This window comes from Phyllobates terribilis, unplaced genomic scaffold (assembly GCF_046119375.1).
Source record: "Phyllobates terribilis strain yellow unplaced genomic scaffold, ASM4611937v1 Scaffold_265__1_contigs__length_2625494, whole genome shotgun sequence".
NCBI classification, from domain to species: Eukaryota; Metazoa; Chordata; class Amphibia; order Anura; family Dendrobatidae; genus Phyllobates; species Phyllobates terribilis.
The window spans coordinates 597,979-620,266 of NW_027363025.1; the positions used below are offsets into that span (position 1 = coordinate 597,979).

Genomic DNA, 22,288 nt, shown 5'->3' on the forward strand with positions numbered 1-22,288 from the left:
GCATCAAAACTATGAATTAACACATGTGGAATTATATACTTAACAAAAAAGTGTGAAACAACTGAAAATATGTTTTATATTCTAGGTTCTTCAAAGTAGCCACCTTTTGCTTTGATGACTGCTTTGCACACTCTTGGCATTCTCTTGATGCGCTTCAAGTGGTAGTCACCGGAAATGGTCTTCCAACAATCTTGAAGGAGTTCCCGGAGATGCTTAGCACTTGTTGGCCCTTTTGCCTTCACTCGGCGGTCCAGCTCACCCCAAACCATCTTGATTGGGTTCAGGTCTGGTGACTGTGGAGGCCAGGTCATCTGGCGTAGCACCCCATCACTCGCCTTCTTGGTCAAATAGCCCTTACACAGCCTGGAGGTGTGTTTGGGGTCATTGTCCTGTTGAAAAATAAATGATGGTCCAACTAAACGCAAACCGGATGGAATAGCATGCCGCTGCAAGATGCTGTGGTAGCCATGCTGGTTCAGTATGCCTTCAATTTTGAATAAATCTCCAACAGTGTCACCAGCAAAGCACCCCCACACCATCACTCCTCCTCCTCCATGCTTCACTGTGTGAACCAGGCATGTAGAGTCCATCCGTTCACCTTTTCTGCGTCGCACAAAGACACGGTGGTTGGAACCAAAGATCTCAAATTTGGACTCATCAGACCAAAGCACAGATTTCCACTGGTCTAATGTCCATTCCTTGTGTTCTTTAGCCCAAACAAGTCTCTTCTGCTTGTTGCCTGTCCTTAGCAGTAGTTTCCTAGCAGCTATTTTACCATGAAGGCCTGCTGCACAAAGTCTCCTCTTAACAGTTGTTGAAGAGATGTTTCTGCTGCTAGAACTCTGTGTGGCATTGACCTGGTCTCTAATCTGAGCTGCTGTTAACCTGCGATTTCTGAGGCTGGTGACTCGGATAAACTTATCCTCAGAAGCAGAGGTGACTCTTGGTCTTCCTTTCCTGGGGCAGTCCTCATGTGAGACAGTTTCTTTGCAGCGATTTATGGTTTTTGCAACTGCACTTGGGGACACTTTCAAAGTTTTCACAATTTTTCGGACTGACTGACCTTCATTTCTTAAAGTAATGATGGCCACTCGTTTTTCTTTACTTAGCTGCTTTTTTCTTGCCATAATACAAATTCTAACAGTCTATTCAGTAGGACTATCAGCTGTGTATCCACCAGACTTCTGCACAACACAACTGATGGTCCCAACCCCATTTATGAGGCAAGAAATCCCACTTATTAAACCTGACTGGGCACACCTGTGAAGTGAAAACCATTTCCGGTGACTACCTCTTGAAGCTCATCAAGAGAATGCCAAGAGTGTGCAAAGCAGCCATCAAAGCAAAAGGTGGCTACTTTGAAGAACCTACAGATAAATCTTTAAATGAGAAGGTGTGTCCACCTTTTGGTCTGTACTGTATATATACACTGCTCAAAAAAATAAAGGGAACACTTAAACAACAGAATATAACTCCAAGTGGATCAAACTGTCCACTTAGGAAACGACACTGATTGACAATCAATTTCACATGCTGTTGTGCAAATGGAATAGACAATAGATGGAAATTATTGTCAATTATCAAGACACCCTCAAAGGATTGATTCTGCAGGTGGGGACCACAGACCACATCTCAGTACCAATGCTTTCTGGCAGATGTTTTGGTCACTTTTGAATGTTGGTTATGCTTTCACACTCGTGGTAGCATGAGACGGACTCTACAACCCACAGAAGTTGCTCAGGTAGTGCAGCTCATCCAGGATGGCACATCAGTGCGAGCTGTGGCAAGAAGGTTTGCTGTGTCTGTCAACATAGTGTCCAGAGGCTGGAGGTGCTACCAGGAGACTGGCCAGTACACCAGGAGACAAGGAGGGGGCCGTAGGAGGGCAACAACCCAGCAGCAGTACCGCTACCTCCGCCTTTGTGCAAGGAGGAACAGGGGGAGCACTGACAGAGCCCTGCAAAATGACCTCCAGCAGGCCACAAATGTTCATGTGTCTGCACAAACGGTTAGAAACCGACTCCATGAGGGTGGTATGAAGGCCCGACGTCCACAGATGGGGGTTGTGATCACATCCCAACATTGTGCAGGACGCTTGGCATTTGCCACAGAACACCAGGATTGGCAAAGTCGCCACTGGCGCCCTGTGCTCTTCACAGATGAAAGCAGGTTCACACTGAGCACATGTGACAGACATGACAGAGTCTGGAGACGCCGCGGAGAGCGATCTGCTGCCTGCAACATCCTTCAGCATGACCGGTTTGGCAGTGGGTCAGTAATGGTGTGGAGTAGCATTTCTTTGGAGGGCCGCACAGACCTCCATGTGCTCGCCAGAGGTAGCCTGACTGCCATTAGGTACCGAGATGAGATCCTCAGACCCCTTGTGAGACCATATGCTGGTGAGGTTTGCCCTGGGTTCCTCCTAATGCAGGACAATGCCAGACCTCATGTGGCTGGAGTGTGTCAGCAGTTCCTGCAAGATGAAGGCATTGAAGCTATGGACTGTCCCGCCCGTTCCCCAGACCTGAATCCGAATTAGCACATCTGGGACATCATGTCTCGCTCCATCCACCAACGTCACGTTGCACCACAGACTGTCCAGGAGTTGGCGGATGCTTTAGTCCAGGTCTGGGAGGAGATCGCACAGGAGACCATCCGCAACCTCATCAGGAGCATGCCCAGGCGTTGTAGGGAGGTCATACAGGCACGTGGAGGCCACACACAATACTGAACCTCATTTTGACTTGTTTTAAGGACATTACATCAAAGTTGGATCAGCCTGTAGTGTGTTTTTCCACTTTAATTTTGGGGGTGGCTCCAAATCCAGGCCTCCATTAGTTAATAAATTTGATTTCCATTGATGATTTTTATGTGATTTTGTTGTCAGCACATTCAGCTTTGTACAGAACAAAGTATTCAATGAGAATATTTCATTCATTTAGATCTGGGATGTGTTATTTGAGTGTTCCCTTTATTTTTTTGAGCAGTGTATGTATATGTGTGTGTATATATATAATTTTTTAAAAATTTTTTCAATACATATTTCACTTTGGAGCTGACATAAGTCATGAACATGGGCTCTGTATCATGATATGTCTCCAATTTAGCAAATCTAGATCATGAAAGTAACTCTGTGAGCTGCCATGTTGTCACCCTGAGTAATATGCTATAGGTATCATTACTGAGTCATATAGTGATGAAGTGATTGACAGTTGCTCCTGCTTTCTATCAAGTTTCTCTCCTGCTCTCTCTCTCGAGCGTCTCTCCTGCTCTCTCTCTCGAGCATCTCTCCTGCTCTCTCTCGAGCGTCTCTCCTGCTCTCTCTCGAGCGTCTCTCCTGCTCTCTCTCTCTAGCTTCTCTCCTGCTCTCTCTCTCGAGCGTCTCTCCTGCTCTCTCTCTCTCGAGCGTCTCTCCTGCTCTCTCTCTCTCGAGCGTCTCTCCTGCTCTCTCTCTCTTGATCGTCTCTCCTGCTCTCTCTCTCTCGAGCGTCTCTCCTGCTCTCTCTCTCGAGCGTCTCTCCTGCTCTCTCTCTCTCGAGCGTCTCTCCTGCTCTCTCTCTCGAGCGTCTCTCCTGCTCTCTCTCTCGAGCGTCTCTCCTGCTCTCTCTCGAGCGTCTCTCCTGCTCTCTCTCTCGAGCGTCTCTCCTGTTCTCTCTCGAGCTTCTCTCCTGCTCTCTCTCTCAAGCGTCTCTCTCTCTCTAGCGTCTCTCCTGCTCTCTCTCTGTCGAGCGTCTCTCCTGCTCTCTCTCTCGAGCGTCTCTCCTACTCTCTCTCTCGAGCGTCTCTCCTGCTCTCTCTCTCGAGCGTCTCTCCTGCTCTCTCTCTCGAGCTTCTCTCCTGCTCTCTCTCTCTCGAGCGTCTCTCTCTCTCTAGCGTCTCTCCTGCTCTCTCTCTCGAGCGTCTCTCCTGCTCTCTCTCTCTCGAGCGTCTTTCTAGCGTCTCTCCTGCTCTCTCCAGCCCTTGTCTGCTTGATCGCTGATACTGCCATACTTTGTGGTCTGTATACACTGTGTTCCAAATTATTATGCAAATAATATTTTCTCAGATTTTCCCAAATTACCTATATGAATTGCAGTCATTGTAATTTTCCAGTCAAATAACTATTAGAGTACAATTGAAAGGTTTTTGTACAAACTGCCTATGATAACAGTATATTTAAAAAAAAAAAAAAAAAAACTCAAACTGCACTCAAAATGCATGTTCCAAATTATTATGCACAGCAGAGTTTTCAACCTTTTCATTTTAATAAAGAACAAAAAAATGGTCATTTTTGAAATTATAAGCATTAGCAGGTTATTACAAACTGAAATCAAACAGTTTTCAACTCAAAACTTTATTCTAGGTGATGTTACATTTGCACATAGGACCGCATGTTCGAAAGGAGCTTCTGAACTCTCTCGTTCATTGAATTTGTCAGGTTTTGGATGGTTTCTGCTTCAATTGTTTTGCATGAGGACAGAATACCCTCCCAGAGCTGTTGCTTAGATGTGAACTGCCTCCCGCCATTATAGACACTCCTTTTGATGATGCTCCAGAGGTTCTCAATGGGGTTGAGGTCAGGGGAGCATGGGGGTCACACCATAAGTTTGTCCCCTTTTATGCCCATAGCAGGCAGAGATGCAGATGTGTTATGTGCAGCATGAGACGGGGCATTATCATGCATGAAAATGATCTTGCTGCGGAATGCACGGTTCTTCTTCTTGAACCATGGAAGGAAGTGCTGTTTGAGAAACTCAACATACATTATGGAGTTCATCTTTACCCCTTCAGGGATCCAAAAAGGGCCGACAATCCCTCTCCCCATGATTCCAGCCCAAAACATTACTCCACCTCCTCCTTGTTAGCGCCGTAGCCGTGTTTGCATGGGGTGTCTATCAACCAGCCATCCTCCACTCCATCCATCTGGACCATCGAGATCGTTTCATGCATGAAACGTTTTCTCTCGGGTCACACTATATAAATCCATGCTGTTTGCATGGATTTATATCGTGTGACCTAGTTGTCAAGCACTTTCCAGGTGATGCTAAAATCGCCTGGAAAGCGCTTGTTAATCCACATGCGGAAACGCATGTGGATCCGCATGTATTCTGCAGGAAAAACGCATGCACAATCTGCATGCGTTTTTTCTGCCAGGGAGATGCAGAAATGATGCAGAAATTTTCTGCTTCATTTCTGCATCGTGTGCACATACCCTTAGTTCTAATTTTGACTGCTAGTTTCTTTGTAGAGTTGTACCTTAACTTGTACCTGAACATTTCTTTTTCTCTCCTTTAGACTTTTAACATTATCAAAATTCAGACTTTACAAATTATGGGTCCCCTCCTTTCCATATTGTTTGATGGGAATACCCACTGTACACCAATGATGAGAGTTTTGTACCGAGTGGTTGGGGTCTAAGGGCTAGCGTTTCTCCTTGTGGAGAATGCCAAGCCAAGCCTGGCATGTCAGAGTGAGGAGACGTATAAGCCGTGCATGCTCCTCTGGGCAATTAAATATGCAAATTGTCTCTTCAGAGAGGAAGAGGATTAGAACTTTAGCGCCACCTTTTGGAAGTAAACCTAAAAGTCAATATCAACCCTTTAACGAGCCTTGCCATATGACTTAGGATAAAAGCCAAACCAGATTCTCAATTTGCAGACACGGTGTGTCGGGGAAACTCTGCATGATGCCGCTGCACATGAGACTATGTTCACACGTCAGTAATCATCCATTAGAGCGTTCTAACATGATTACTGGATGTGTGAACATAGTCCGTATCCAGCAGCAATCTGATAACAGAACAGTTGTGCAGGCCCAACTTTTTTTTATGTGGCAAAAAAAAAACAACTTATTTCAATTTGATCCATTTTGTAACATTGAACCCTATGGAAAACTGATTTGTTAATTAGCCATCCATTTTTTTTTCATTTTGCAAAAGGTTAATTGTTCTATTTACTGGATCAGTTTCAAAAGGAAGAAAACAGATGGCTAATAAACGGATCCGTTTTCCATAGACGTCAGTGTTAAGAAAATGGACCGAGTTGAAATTAGTTTCTTTTCAGGTGGACAAAAAAGTTGTGTCAATTATTTTTTTTTGTGTGTGAATGGATCACTGCTGGATCCATCCTAACTGATGATTACTGCACATGTGAACATAGGCTAACGCTATGGGAGCTGTGGAAATGGCGGTGTGTTCACAATCATTTACACTTCAGAGACCAAAGAAGTCTTCAGTTGTAGTGACAAGTTGGAGTCACAGTGATGTAAATTTATCAGAAATATGTGGCGGTGAATAGAAGAGACTTGGAGCACAAAGCTGGTGCGATGGGGCGGTCATTTTCAGGACTGCTTAAGCTGTAGCGTTATTGGCAGCACATCATCGCCCTGTGTGATCAGATCGTGTGCTGCTGAGATTCTATCATATTAACCATCATTCTGTGCGGACAGAAGTGCGGCTCGCCTGTCTAAACATCTCCAGAAGTGACTGCCTATGGATATGATGCTGCTGATGGGCAGAATGGGTATAATGACTAAACCCAGCATTACAGGGTGCTATATACCATCCAGACGGCTCCTCTTACTTCTCTTGTACATTTTCTGTCCGTGGATGTGCTGTATGTTGCTGCTGCCGGTAAGCAGGGCCCGGACAGTTCTCTCCCATTGTGCACCTTGCATGGCGGCTACACTAGCAGTAGAGGAGAGGTGATCATCTGGCAGCCCATGTGGAGTACGGGCTACATTGTGTCCTCATGAAGCCTGTCAGTAACCTTATCTGCAGATTAACATCTCTGGTATACTAATAGGATTGCAGGGTAACTGTGTGTTAATAGTGTGTATCTGTCCGTACACAGTATGTTCAGAGCTGCAGAATTACAGCACATAATAGGCTGATCTATCTGCTGGCATGTTGGCGACACAGCATCTACCTACAGATATTGTATGTCCTATTTCATTACAATGGTGCTTAGGAGAATACTAATCTAATGAGGGAAACCCTTTCTTGTCTTTCCGCCTGTACAGCAATCCCGCAGGGAGGCCTCCGCACCCTCTTTCTGGCTTTTCTTTGTTTCCTCCTTTCCCTACACAAGATAACAATAGATCAGTGCCAGTATCTGAACCTGTTCCTTCCACATACAACTCTGCCAAAACTGCCGCCCCCGCATACGGCCTAATTACAGATCTGCCGGTGCCTGTCCCCCCGTCTGAAGTAAGTGCGCAGCCGTGATCAGAAAAAGCCAAAAAATGTCCATTAAAGTTTAATAGGTGGGCAGGGAAGATGTTTCTGTAAAGGGGTTGTCTGGTCTAAAACGACAAGTCTGCAGTCACTGTGTATGACTGCAGACTTGTGAATCCTCACATAGAGCACACTGCACACAGTGAGGATTCTGTGGTGTCCACACCGGGAAAGGCGGTCAGGTGGCCACAAGTATACAATATGCGTACTTCCGGCCACAATCTGGCTACACTGTTTCCAGCGCGCTCAATGCAAGTGTATTGTGCGAGGCCTTGAACTGTAGTTGGATTCTGGCTGGGAGTATGCATAGCGCGTACTTGCAGACAGCAGTGCACACTATGTGAGAATTCACAAGTCTGCAGTCAGTGTCATGTCGGATCAGAAAACCCCTTTAAGAGCTTGTCTAATCTTGTTTCATCAGGAGCACACTGCTCCTCTGTCTTGCTGGCTACCTCCTTGCTGGGGGCAGTGCTCTCCTGAAGATGGACAGTTTCAACCAGCGGCATGGTCGCGCCGCTGGTCTGAACTATGCACTTTCCTCTGCTGTCGGCAGAGACCGCTTTGACTTTGCAGCGTCGGAGGAGCACAGAGGTACTGAATCCAGGGATCCGGCCAACTTCAGAGCTGCACTTGCAAGCTGTATAGCAAACTGCTTTCCTTGCCTAGGAGACTGGCCACCACTGATAGACAGCAGCAGTGGCCGGTAACCTAGGCACCGAACATTTCTGTTTCTGTAGTCTCTCACCAGTACCTGTATATATTTCTTAGGTGGGTGTGAACGGCTTTACATATAAGATGCCTGATCTCCCTGAAACGTTTCCTGAGCTGTCAGATTTGAGGTTTGTATTTTTACAACTAAAATAAAAAAAAAAAAAGTTTAATTTTTATTTGTCAAAAAAAAATTTCTGAATTCTATATTAGTTGTAATGATAAAATGACATCCATCCTAGTATTCCCCAGGGCCACCCCTATAGATAAGTCTGTGGGGGCTTATTCTGCACACTAGCTTCTCTGTACCCTGTTGTAACATTTCCATGAAAGTCTTGGACGCACGTTTCTCTTTTTTTCTACTTCAGCGTGTCACAGCTCACCGATATGATGGAGCAAGAGGATGTTCTTCTGGAGCAGTTTGTAAATCTTCCACAACTAAAACAGATGATATCTGATAAAGAGGAGCTAGTGAAAAATATCGAGGAGCTGGCAAGTAAGATTTGGTGGATGGTAGTTGAATACGGTTTTGAGGAATGAAGAGTTTTTCTGGTTCTTGGGAAAAAAAATATAGATAGATAGATAGATATACAGTACAGACCGAAAGTTTGGACACACCTTCTCATTTAAAGATTTTTCTGTATTTTGATGACTATGAAAATTGTACATTCACACTGAAGGCATCAAAACTATGAATTAACACATGTGGAATTATATACTTAACAAAAAAGTGTGAAACAACTGAAAATATGTCTTATATTCTAGGTTCTTCAAAGTAGCCACCTTTTGCTTTGATGACTGCTTTGCACACTCTTGGCATTCGTCTTTGTGCGACGCAGAAAAGATGAACGGATGGACTCTACATTCCTGGTTTCCACCGTGAAGCATGGATGAGGAGGTGTGATGATGTGGGGGTGCTTTGCTGGTGACACTGTTGGGGATTTATTCAAAATTGAAGGCATACTGAACCAGCATGGCTAGCACAGCATCTTGCCGTGGCATGCTATTCCATCCGGTTTGCTTTTACTTGGACCATCATTTATTTTTCAACAGGACAATGACCCCAAACACACCTCCAGGCTGTGTAAGGGCTATTTGACCAAGAAGGCGAGTGATGGGGTGCTACGCCAGATGACCTGGCCTCCACAGTCACCAGGCCTGAACCCAATCGAGATGGTTTGGGGTGAGCTGGACCACAGAGTGAAGGCAAAAGGGCCAACAAGTGCTAAGAGTCTCTGGGAACTCCTTCAGGATTGTTGGAAGACCATTTCCGGTGACTACCTCTTGAAGCTCATCAAGAGAATGCCAAGAGTGTGCAAAGCAGTCATCAAAGCAAAAGGTGGCTACTTTGAAGAACCTAGAATATAAGACATATTTTCAGTTGTTTCACACTTTTTTGTTAAGTATATAATTCCACATGTGTTAATTCATAGTTTGATGCCTTCAGTGTGAATGTACAATTTTCAAAGTCATGAAAATACAGAAAAATCTTTAAATGAGAAGGTGTGTCCAAACTTTTGGTCTGTACTGTATATATATATATATATATATATATATATATATATATATGTGCGTCTCATAAAATTAGAATATCATCAAAAAGTTAATTAATTTCAGTTCTTCAATACAAAAAGTGAAACTCATATATTATATAGAGTCATTACAAACAGAGTGATCTATTTCATGTGGTTGTTTCTGCTAATGTTGATGATTATGACTTACAGCCAATGAAAACACAACAGTCATTGTCTCAGTAAATTAGAATAATTAAGAAAAAAACACCTGCAAAGGCTTCCTACGTGTTTAAAAAGGCCCCTTAATCTGTTTCAGTAGGCTCCACAGTCATGGGGAAGACTGCTGACTTGACAGATGTCCAGAAGGCAGTCATTGACACACTCCACAAGGTCCCAAAGTTCCAATTTTAATTTGGGAATCAAGGTCCCAGAGTCTGGAGGAAGAGTGCAGAGACACATAATCCAAGCTGCTTGAGGTCTAGTGTGAAGTTTCCACAATCAGTGATGCCTTGGAGAGCCATGTCATCTGCTGGTGTAGGTCCACTGTGTTTTATCAAGACCAAAGTCAGCGCAGCCGTCTACCAGGAAATTTTAGAGCACTTCATGCTTCCCTCTGACGACAAGCTTTTTGGAGATGGAAATGTCATTCTCCAGCAGGACTTGGCCCCTGTCCACACTGCCAAAAGTACCAATACCTGGTTTAAAAACAACAGTATCACTGTGCTTGATTGGCCAGCAAACTCGCCTGACCATAATCTCATAGAGAATCTATGGGGTATTGCCAAGAGGAAGATGAGAGACACCAGACCCAACAATGCAGAGGAGCTGAAGGCTGCTATCAAAGCAACCTGGGCTTCCATAACACCTCAGCAGTGCCACAGGCTGATCGCCTCCATGCCACGCCGCATTGATGCAGTAATTGATGCAAAAGGAGCCCCGACCAAGTATTGAGTGCATTTACTGAACATACATTTCAGTAGCCCAACATTTCGGATTTTAAAATCATTTTATAAGCTGTTATAAAATATTCTAATTTACTGAGATAATGACTTTTGTGTTTTCATTGGCTGTAAGCCATAATCATCAACATTAACAGAAATAAACACTTGAAATAGATCACTCTGTTTGTAATGACTCTATATAATATATGAGTTTCACTTTTTGTATTGAAGAACTGAAATAAATTAACTTTTTGATGATATTCTAATTTTGTGAGTAGCACCTGTATATCTACACTGACCACAAAAAGTTAGGGATATGTGGTTTTCTGGTGAAATGTATGGAAAATGTAAAAAGTTCCCTCTACAGTAATATATTATAATACAAGTAGGGCGTTTAAGTAGAAGCATGTAACGGTGATTTCCTCATCTCATACCATTTATTGAAACAAATGCCAACAACAGTGGTGGGTATACCCCAACAAAAAATGTCAATGTCTCAATAACTTGTCATGTGGCCTTGAGCAGCATCAATTACAGCTCGACAATGAATTCTCCTGCTGTTCACAAGTGGAGTTATTGTCTGCTGAGGCATGGCATCCCACTCTTCTTGGAGGGTGCAGGGCTGTGGAGTCTGAGTCGGTGTCTATTTTGGTGGAGTCGGTATAAAATGGACCTACTCCGACTCCTAAAATATAGAATAAATTGGGTACAGCAGTACAATACAGGATGTGCTGTAAATGTTTCCATAAGAATTTGTGAAAGTTCTGAAATGTCCTATAAATGTCTGTTCTGTTCCTGATCTAAGGATCTCGGCTTTTAGTTCAGATGAATCTGTGCTGCACTTTATGTACACGCTCAGTAGTGACCAGGGCTGTGGAGTCAGAGTCGGGCGTCGGAAGTTTGGCTTACTGACACCACAGCCCTGGAAAGGGCGGTTCTCAGGTCATTGAGGTTCTGGGGTACAGAGTTACGAGCCTCTACACAGCGACTCAGCTGATCCCATAGGTTTTCTATGGGATTCAGGTCTGGAGAAAATGCAGGCCACTCCATTTGAGGTTCCCCTGTCTCCAGCAGCCATTCCCTAATGATGCAACCTCAATGAGCTGGAGCCTTGTGATCCATGAAGATGAAATTAGGCCTGTGTTGTGAATGCAGAGGGACAATGACAGGATTAATGTTCTTATTCAAGTAGTAGGGGCTGTTTAATACCAATTCTAATTGAACCCCAAATTTTATTGGGCGATACATGGATCAAACACCTGATGTGAATTTTGCCATTAAGCTCCTTGTTAGAGAACAGCAAGTTGTGCAAAAAGTACTGAAACATTGAACAGTTGGACATGTGCATTCAAAAGTTTAGAGAAGGTCACATTAAGTTCACCTGAAAAGGTTAGAGGGCATTTTAGGTTCATCCTGAAATTTCACCCAAAAGCCAAATATTCCTAACTTTTTGTGGGTAGTGTATATACACACACATACATATACATGGTGGTAAAAATAGTATTTGATACACTGCCGATTTTGCAAGTTTTCCCACCTACATAGAATGGAGAGGTCTGTAATTTTTATCGTATATCCACTTCAACTGTGAGATACAGAATCTAAAAATAAAAACCAGAAAACCACATTGTTTGATTTTCAAATCATTAAATTGCATTTTATTGCATGGAATTAGTATTTGATTTCCTACCAACCAGCAAGAATTCTGGCTCTTACAGACCTGTTAGTGTTTCTTTAAGAAGCCCTCCTACTCTGCACTCATTACCTTTTATTAATTGCACCATATAAACCTGTATAAAAGACACCTGTTCACATGCTCAATCAATCACACTCCAACCTCTCCACCATGGCCAAGATCAAAGAGCTGTCTAAGGAAACCAGGGACAAAATTGTAGACCTGCACAAGGCTGGCATGGGCTACAAGGCAGTAGACAAGGAGCTTGGTGAGAAGTCAACAACTGTTGGCACAATTATTAGAAAATGGAAGAAACACAAGATGACTGTCAATTCTCCTCGGTGTAAGGCTCCATGCAAGATCTCGCCTTGTGGGGTAAGCATGATTCTGAGAAAGGTCAGGAATCAGCCCATCACTACGCAGGAAGACCTGGTCAATAACCTGAAGAGAGCTGGGACCACAGTCTCAAACAACAGCACATGTCCAGGCCCATTTCAAGTTTGCCAATGACCATCTGGCATGGGAGAAGGTCTTGTGGTCAGATGAGACCAAAATAGAACTTTTTGGTATCAACTCCACTCGCCGTGAGAAAGAAGGAGGATGAGTACAACCCCAAGAACACTGTCCCAACTGTGAAGCATGGTGGGGAAAATGTCATACTTTGGGGGTGCTTTTCTGCAAAGGGGACAGGATGACTGCACCATATTGAAGGGAGGATGGATGGGGTCATGTATCGCGAGATTTTGTCCAACAACTTCTATCCCTCAGTAAGAGCATTGAAGATGGGACGTGCCTGGGTCTTCCACCATGACAATGACCCGAAACACATAGCCAAGGAAACTAAGGAGTGTCTCTGTTAGAAGCATTTCAAGGTCCTGGAGTAGCCTAACCAGTCTCCAGACCTGAACCCAGTAGAAAATCTTTAGAGGGAGCTGAAACTCCAATGTTGCCCAGCGACAGCCCCGAAACCTGAAAGATCTGGAGAAGATCTGTATGGAGGAGTGGGCCAAAGTCCCTGCTGCGGTGTGTGCAAACTTGGTCAAGAACTACAGGAAACTTCTGACCTCTGTAATTGCAAACAAAGGTTTCTGTACCAAATATTACGTTCTGTTTTTCTATTGTATCACATACTTATTTCAATCAATAAAATGCTAATTAATTATGTAAAAATCATACAATGTGATTTTCTGGATTCTTCTTCTGTCTCTCACAGTTGAAGTATACCTACGATAAAAAAAAAAATACAGACCTCTCCATTCTTTGTAGGTGGGAAAACTTGCAAAATCGGCAGTGTATCAAATACTTATTTTCCCCACTGGATATACACAGCGGGTGAAATACTCACACTTCACCAATTTTCTAAGTAACTATGTTACTAAAGGTGCTATAGGCGTGAAATTCTCCCCAGATATCAGTAACAGACCATCCAATCCACATAGGCAAAGAAATCAAACAATAGATGTCCATAAATTAAGTTATGTGTAATAATGAGAAATTACACGGGGAAAAAGTATTGACTATGCTTACTGAAATGTATTTAATACTTCGTACACAAGCCTTTGTTGGTGATGACAGCTTCAAGATTCATCCTGTATGGAGAAACTAGTCGCATGCATTGCTCAGGTGTGATTTTGTCCCATTCTTCCGCACAAACACGCTACAAATCCTGAAGATCCCTTGGGCTCCTTCTATGAACTCTGAGCTTCAGTTCCTTCTATAAATATTCTGTTGGATTCAGGTCAGGTGATTGGGTGGGCCATTTTAGCAGCTTTAATTATCTCTCTCTGAAAACAATTGAGCGTTTCCTTGGCTGTGTGTTTGGGATCATTGTCTTGCTGAAATGTCCACCCTTGTTTCATCATCATCCTGGTAGATTGCAGCCGATTTTTATCAAGAATGTCTCGTACATTTATCCATTCCTCCTTCCTTCATTAATATGAAGATTGCCGTATGCTGAAAAACAGCCCAACACCATGATGTTCCCACCTCCAAACTTCACTGTTAGTATGGTGTTTTGGGGGTGATATGCAGTGTCTTTTGGCCTCCAAACATGGTGTGTATTATGACATCCAAAGAGTTCAATTTTGGTCTCATCTGACCAGACTATATTCTCCCAGTATTTCACAGGCTTGTCTAAATATTGTTGAGCAAACGTTAAACACGCGTCAACATGCTTTTTGTTCAGCAATGGAGTCTTGCGTGCTAAGCGTGCATACAGACCATGGAGGTTGAGTGCATCACTTATAGTTTTCTTTGAAACAATTGCTGATTCCTGGTCTTTCTGTAACTCTCCACAGGTGGTCCTTGGTCATGGACAACTCTTTTGATAATTAATTTCACTCCTCTGTTTGAAATCTTGCGGGGAGCACCTGGTCGTGGCCGGTTTATTATAAAATTATGTTCTTTACATTTCTGGATTATGGCCCCAGCAGTGCTCACTGGAGCCTTCAGTAATTTAGAAATTCTTCTGTAACCAATACCGTCAGTATGTTTTGCAACAATTAGGTTGCGGAGGTCTTGAGACCGCTCACTGGATTTACCCATCATGAGATGTTTCTTGTGTGGCATCTTGCTAACGAGACACCTTTTTATAGGCCATCAGATGAACCACCTAATATTATTTTTCACTAAGTGGCAGGATGGGTTTCTAATTACTGATAGATTTCAGCTGGTGTCATGACTTTCCATGGCTTTTTGCCTCTCTCTCTCTTCATGTGTTCAGTACCTTTTTCCTGTGTCATTTCTCATTATTACACATAATTCATGGACATCTATGATTTGATTTATTTGCCTGTGTGGACTGGATGGGTTGTTACCGACATCTGGTGAGAATTTCATGTCAATAGCACCTTTAGTAATATATTTACTTAGACAATTGGTGACATGTTCAATACTTATTTCATCCTCTGTATGTGTATATTAATATAGAATTTTTTTTCAATTTTTTAATCCAGAAAAGAATCTTCAAATTGAGCCAATTCTGGAGTCAAAGCGACAAGCATTATTAGATAAGGTAAGCCACTGTGGATGGGGCTGACATGGCAGGCGCAGTCTTTACGGTAGGTTTGGTTCATTTGTGGATTGTGCTGAGGAATTCTGACGATCTCACCCTTGCTATATTGAAGTTGGTGAAATTCACATTGATAATCTGCTGTATTTTCACCCCACAATGACATGCCGGGATTTGGAACATCTTTGGCGTTCTCATTTTTCTATATGGGCAATCTTTACAGTTTGCGGATGAGATTTGTAAAGTCTCATCCACTTACCTTATAAACCTGCTCTGATCTGGCCGTAAAAGCTGCAGCAAATGCGGCCGGCGTGAATTCATCCTCATTTCCTTGTGCTTTTCTTCTCTTCCAGTATGAGCTTCTGACTCAAATGAAAACCAGCAAAGACAGCATGAGCTGAGCGAGGTAATGTGGCGGATACGGGGCTAGAGAAGATGGCGCCTGCGGGACAGTGATATCACCTCTTGTGAATGGTGGATTCTATTGTATATTGATTGTTACCTTTCATTATTATCCTGTCTGTGATGATCATGAGACTGATGCAAAGCCTTGTGAACAGAATAAGAAGTTTGAGTCTAGTATTAGGATTAATGGCCAGTTTGCATTTTTTTTTTATCTAGATTGTGTTATGGAAAATCGAAAAAAAACTCAGTAGTTAAAAATAACATGTAAAGAGAAGCTGTCAGCTTTCTCATGCCTCCCGAAGCGCCACCATGTATGTATTCATCTTTTTGTACCCTGTGTAAAGAGCCCATTAATAGTGGCTTACTGATTTCTAACATTTTTATAACTGCGGCCGTGATAATAAGTAGGTGAATATTTGTGGGGGCATTGCAACGCGCCCCACCACTAGTCACCCTCTAATTAGCAAATTGCCACCACAATTAGAAAATAGATTTTCGCCAAATGCAGAAATCAGAAAGCCACTAAAAGGGGTTTGTTAGGACGGGTATAAAGTGAGAAATAAATACATGGTGACGGCTTGTGATCTCGGGGGAGCTGACAGGTTACCTTTAACATAAAGTCCTGGTCATTTTCTGATGACACATTCCCTTTAATTGCAGAACTGTGCTGTCAGTAGATCTCTTTGATAAGTTAAAGGGTAATAAAAGCCCTTTATGTGTCCTGTGGAAACTGGACTTCTTATCTGCAGAAAGCCGCTGAAGCCACAAATGACATTATTGTTCAGTAGAACAAAGGGAACGTTCTGAAAGGTTTACAGTGCGGGGGGATATGGACGGCGTGCACTGTAAGGGGGCCATGCAAGAATTGGCTGAATATTGAAATATTACTATATGTATGATGTCGCTACTAGTGATGAGCGAGCGTGCTCGTTTAACCCTTTAAACGAGCACGCTCGGGTACTCGCCAAGTAGTTTCGGCGTGCTGTGCATATCGGTTGCAGCCGCAGCAGCTGCATGTGTCGCGGCTGTTACACAGCTGTGACACATGCAGAGACTGGCTAACAAACAGGCAATCCCTGCATGTGTCACAACTGTGTAACAGCCGCGATACATGCAGCCGCCCCGGCTGCAACGAAAATGCTGAACACGACGAAACTACTCAGCGAGTACCCGAGTGTGCTCGTTTAAAGGGTTAAACGAGCACGCTCGCTCATCACTAGTCGCTACATGTTCCCAGATTGCCACTATAGTCCTGTACAATGTTTTCAGCATCATCTCGCCAAGTTTTCCATATAATACACATTTTTATATCAGCTGATCTTTTCTACTAGACGATAGGTCCAATTGTCCAGACTTGTATTTAATCCTGATGATTAGTACTGTGAGGTTATAGCATGTGAATGGTACATGACCAGATGCTTTCACAGCAGCCAACCAGAGCTTGGCTTTCATTTTTTAGGAACAGTTTGAGGAATGAAAGCTGCATTATGATTGGCTGCAATGGATGATCTGTAAATGAGCCCCATTTGCTGGGGAAACCTACTGCCGCTAGTAAAATAGGTGAGTCCCTGTGCCATATGGGATGAGGTGTAACGTCCTGCTCCTTCCCCCCTCGCAGAGCTGCAGTCTCAGCGCACTACAGGCCAGGTTAAAAGTCGCTGCCCACCAAGCTGAAGAGGACTCTGACAATTTTGCCCAAAATTTCCTTGAGGGAAAAACAGAAATAGATGATTTTTTAACTCTGTTCATGGAAAAGAGAAGAGTAAGTGCTGTGGTATTGGTTTAATAGTGGTGCACCTTATACTGGGGAATTGCATGAATAGCAGTTCCCTAAGATATGTCTGTATACAGGGAATTGCTGCCATTAATGCTTCAGTATCTGGGCTGGTCAGCCTTGGATCCATAGAGCGAATGTTATCTGCGGTCTGGATCTGGTGGAGCAGCGGACACGGCTTGTACCGATGAGCGGGAAGCCATGGACTCCACATTGTATGTCCTCCTAGAGAGGAAAGAAGAGGTTAATCCAGCTCCCCTGCTGATTGTGCATACTCCCCCCAGCAGGGCAAAATGGCTACAAGAGGGGTGCACCCAGCACCAGGCCGAAGAAAATCATTGTAAAAAACATTTATTGAAAAAAATGTTACAAAGAATTCATCTAATAAAAAAAGCATTTCTCCGAGGCATGCACGACTGCCGCGCTTCACACCATGTGTTCTCCTAGTATGTTCTAGCTCTCCAGCGCTAGGTGGGGGGAAATAATGAAGGTATAGGGTATCCGGTGCCTCTCCACATCAGCACAATGGTGATGTCAGAAGCCTCGGGGTTAATGCGGCTGAGAAAGTTCCTCCACCCAAGAGAGGAGGCGATGGATCACGTAGTAGAAAACATAGAGGCTTCATGGCTCCTCACATTAAAGATCAGAGAACCAGATGGCATGCATGGTGGAACTGATTTAATGGATATTAACGAAATAAAGAATTGATTGGAGAAACAAATGTCTATATATTCAGTTCAGAGAACTAATGATCTGTCTACATCATATCCTATACCTCCATTATTTAACCACGACCTAGCGCTGGAGAACTACGCCATACTAGGATTAAGAGCGCAGAGTTTGAAGTGCGTCAGTTTTAATAACTTTTCAATAAATGGTTGTTTTTACAATGATTTTCTTCCGATCTGGTGCTGGATACAGCCCTCTTGTATTGTATGTCCTCCTGTGTTATCTCAGTATGACTGGCAGTCACTGATGCACCTATAGTGCACCTATACAACGACTGCACGAAGAAGCCTAGGAAAGACAAAGATAGTGACTGACACTGGCTCCATGGCCCAAGGTGGCATTGTAATTGCTCTCTAGATCATATTGTGCATCTGTGCAGAGCCGAGTCCTGTCATGTTTCACTTATGTCTCTAGAAGCCATTCACATCACTGACGATTTGTCTCCTATCTCTCAGTGCTGCCACAGTAGAGAAGCTGCAACAGTCCATATCCCTGCACAGCCAGGACCATGCACCGCTATAGGTACGATAATATACCGCCATGTTGTCTGCATGTTCATATACACCATCCATACTATGCACCACTATAGGTACGATAATATACCGCCATGTTGTCTGCATGTTCATATACACCATCCATACTATGCACCACTATAGGTACGATAATATACCGCCATGTTGTCTGCATGTTCATATACACCATCCATACTATGCACCGCTATAGGTACGATAATATACCGCCATGTTGTCTGCATGTTTATATACACCATCCATACTATGCACCACTAAAGGTAGGATAATATACCGCCATGTTGTCTGCATGTTCATATACACCATCCATACTATGCACCGCTATAGGTACGATAATATACCGCCATGTTGTCTGCATGTTCATATACACCATCCATACTATGCACTGCTATAGGTACGATAATATACCGCCATGTTGTCTGCATGTTCATATACACCATCCATACTATGCACCGCTATAGGTAGGATAATATACCGCCATGTTGTCTGCATGTTTATATACACCATCCATACTATGCACCACTAAAGGTAGGATAATATACCGCCATGTTGTCTGCATGTTCATATACACCATCCATACTATGCACCGCTATAGGTAAGATAATATACCGCCATGTTGTCTGCATGTTCATATACACCATCCATACTATGCACCGCTATAGGTACGATAATATACCACCATGTTGTCTGCATGTTCATATACACCATCCATACTATGCACCGCTACAGGTACGATAATATACCGCCATGTTGTCTGCATGTTTATATACACCATCCATACTATGCACCACTATAGGTAGGATAATATACCGCCATGTTGTCTGCATGTTTATATACACCATCCATACTATGCACCACTATAGGTACGATAATATACCGCCATGTTGTCTGCATGTTCATATACACCATCCATACTATGCACCGCTATAGGTACGATAATATACCGCCATGTTGTCTGCATGTTGATATACACCATCCATACTATGCACCGCTATAGGTACGATAATATACCGCCATGTTGTCTGCATGTTCATATACACCATCCATACCATGCACCGCTATAGGTATAATAATATACCGCCATGTTGTCTGCATGTTCATATACACCATCCATACTATGCACCGCTATAGGTATAATAATATACCGCCATGTTGTCTGCATGTTTATATACACCATCTATACCATGCACCGCTATAGGTACGATAATATACCGCCATGTTGTCTGTATGTTTATATACACCATCCATACCATGCACCGCTATAGGTACGATAATATACCGCCATGTTGTCTGCATGTTCATATACACCATCCATACTATGCACCACTATAGGTACGATAATATACCGCCATGTTGTCTGCATGTTCATATACACCATCCATACTATGCACCGCTATAGGCACGATAATATACCGCCATGTTGTCTGCATGTTCATATACACCATCCATACTATGCACCGCTATAGGTACGATAATATACCGCCAGCTTGTCTGCATGTTCATATACACCATCCATACTATGCACCGCTATAGGTACGATAATATACCGCCATGTTGTCTGCATGTTTATATACACCATCCATACTATGCACCACTATAGGTACGATAATATACCTCCATGTTGTCTGCATGTTTATATACACCATCCATACTATGCACCACTATAGGTACGATAATATACCGCCATGTTGTCTGCATGTTCATATACACCATCCATACCATGCTCCACTATAGGTGCGATAATATACCGCCATGTTGTCTGCATGTTCATATACATCATCCATACTATGCACCGCTATAGGTATAAAAATATACCGCCATGTTGTCTGCATGTTTATATACACCATCCATACCATGCACCACTATAGGTACGATAATATACCGCCATGTTGTCTGCATGTTCATATACACCATCCATACTATGCACCACTATAGGTACGATAATATACCGCCATGTTGTCTGCATGTTCATATACACCATCCATACTATGCACCGCTATAGGCACGATAATATACCGCCATGTTGTCTGCATGTTCATATACACCATCCATACTATGCACCGCTATAGGTACGATAATATACCGCCAGCTTGTCTGCATGTTCATATACACCATCCATACTATGCACCACTATAGGTATAATAATATACCGCCATGTTGTCTGCATGTTTATATACACCATCCATACTATGCACCACTATAGGTACGATAATATACCTCCATGTTGTCTGCATGTTTATATACACCATCCATACTATGCACCACTATAGGTACGATAATATACCGCCATGTTGTCTGCATGTTCATATACACCATCCATACCATGCACCACTATAGGTGCGATAATATACCGCCATGTTGTCTGCATGTTCATATACATCATCCATACTATGCACCGCTATAGGTATAAAAATATACCGCCATGTTGTCTGCATGTTTATATACACCATCCATACCATGCACCACTATAGGTGCAATAATATACCGCCATGTTGTCTGCATGTTCATATACATCATCCATACTATGCACCGCTATAGGTATAAAAATATACCGCCATGTTGTCTGCATGTTCATATACACCATCCATACTATGCACCGCTATAGGTACGATAATATACCGCCATGTTGTCTGCATGTTTATATACACCATCCATACCATGCACCGCTATAGGTACGATAATATACCGCCATGTTGTCTGCATGTTCATAAACACCATCCATACTATGCACCACTATAGGTACGATAATATACCGCCATGTTGTCTGCATGTTTATATACACCATCCATACTATGCACCACTATAGGTACGATAATATACCGCCATGTTGTCTGCATGTTTATATACACCATCCATACCATGCACCACTATACGTGCGATAATATACCGCCATGTTGTCTGCATGTTCATATACACCATCCATACTATGCACCGCTATAGGTATAATAATATACCGCCATGTTGTCTGCATGTTTATATACACCATCCATACTATGCACCACTATAGGTACGATAATATACCTCCATGTTGTCTGCATGTTTATATACACCATCCATACTATGCACCACTATAGGTACGATAATATACCGCCATGTTGTCTGCATGTTCATATACACCATCCATACCATGCACCACTATAGGTGCGATAATATACCGCCATGTTGTCTGCATGTTCATATACATCATCCATACTATGCACCGCTATAGGTATAAAAATATACCGCCATGTTGTCTGCATGTTTATATACACCATCCATACCATGCACCACTATAGGTGCAATAATATACCGCCATGTTGTCTGCATGTTCATATACATCATCCATACTATGCACCGCTATAGGTATAAAAATATACCGCCATGTTGTCTGCATGTTCATATACACCATCCATACTATGCACCGCTATAGGTACGATAATATACCGCCATGTTGTCTGCATGTTTATATACACCATCCATACCATGCACCGCTATAGGTACGATAATATACCGCCATGTTGTCTGCATGTTCATAAACACCATCCATACTATGCACCACTATAGGTACGATAATATACCGCCATGTTGTCTGCATGTTTATATACACCATCCATACTATGCACCACTATAGGTACGATAATATACCGCCATGTTGTCTGCATGTTTATATACACCATCCATACCATGCACCACTATACGTGCGATAATATACCGCCATGTTGTCTGCATGTTCATATACACCATCCATACTATGCACCGCTATAGGTATAATAATATACCGCCATGTTGTCTGCATGTTTATATACACCA

The 22,288-nt window shown here is 43.0% G+C and overlaps 1 long non-coding RNA gene across 1 annotated transcript; it reads left to right on the plus strand.

Annotated features, from left to right (window-relative positions):
* The first annotated feature begins 8,366 nt into the window (after window positions 1–8,366).
* Window positions 8,367–15,689, plus strand: LOC141219379 (uncharacterized). Its single transcript, XR_012287891.1, has 3 exons — window positions 8,367–8,417; window positions 15,006–15,064; window positions 15,415–15,689. It is a non-coding gene; the product is annotated as an uncharacterized lncRNA (long non-coding RNA).
* The last annotated feature ends 6,599 nt before the right edge of the window (window positions 15,690–22,288 follow it).